Source organism: Gekko japonicus, unplaced genomic scaffold (genome assembly GCF_001447785.1).
Source record: "Gekko japonicus isolate JY-2015 unplaced genomic scaffold, Gekko_japonicus_V1.1 scaffold174, whole genome shotgun sequence".
Taxonomy (NCBI): Eukaryota; Metazoa; Chordata; class Lepidosauria; order Squamata; family Gekkonidae; genus Gekko; species Gekko japonicus.
The window spans coordinates 1,454,020-1,455,004 of NW_015177013.1; positions in this window are offsets into that span (position 1 = coordinate 1,454,020).

Below are 985 nucleotides of genomic sequence, written 5' to 3' on the forward strand. Positions count from 1 at the left end.
AACCATGGTGCTTACTTACTTAGTAGGAAGGTTAAAGAGGAACTGGATTCTCTAAACTATGCCAGAGATGAGGCTTGGAAGAATGCCAAGCACAGAAGTAGTGAAGGGTTAGACTGGCATTTCCTACAATTTTTGATGGCGTTGGAAGGGGCCATACAGACCATCTAGTCCAACCCCCTGCCCAGTGCAGGACCAGCCTAAAGCATCTCTGACAAATATTCGTCCAGCCTCTTCTTGAAAGCTGTCAGTGAGGATGAAAAGTACGCAGATGGAGAGTGATTTCAGCAAAGCGTACTTTATTCGATCAGGAACAAGACAACTTTGGCCGGCTCGCAGGCCGGCTTATATCCCCCGAGAAACCGCCACCCAAAACACACCCCTACTTCCCAATAGGTTATTTACAGTGGCCGAGAATCCCATAGGCTCACGGCCGGGAACCTAGCCCTGATTGGAGTGGGCTAGGATCCGCATAGTCCATTGTCTCTTGGAGCGAAGCTCGATGTTTATGTCTGACCGCGTGGAGCCTGAGCCGGCCATGCGGTCTGGACTGGATACATTACAGAAGGGGAGCTAACCACCTCTCTAGGCAGCTGATTCCACCTTTGAACCACTCTGACCGTGAAAAAGTTTTTTCCTAATATCCAGCCGATACCTTTCTGTATGTTATTTAAACCCGTTGCTTCGGGTCCTATCCTCTGCTGCCAACTGGAACAGCTCCTTGCCCTCTTCCAAATGACAGCCTTTCAAATATTTAAAGAGAGCAATCATGTCAACCTCCTCTTCTCCAAACTAAACATTCCCAAGGCCCTTAGCCTTTCCTCATAGGGCTTGGTCTCCAGACCTCTGATCAGCTGCCAACTGGAACAGCTCCTTGCCCTCTTCCAAATGACAGCCTTTCAAATATTTAAAGAGAGCAATCATGTCAACCTCCTCTTCTCCAAACTAAACATTCCCAAGGCCCTTAGCCTTTCCTCATAGGGCTTGG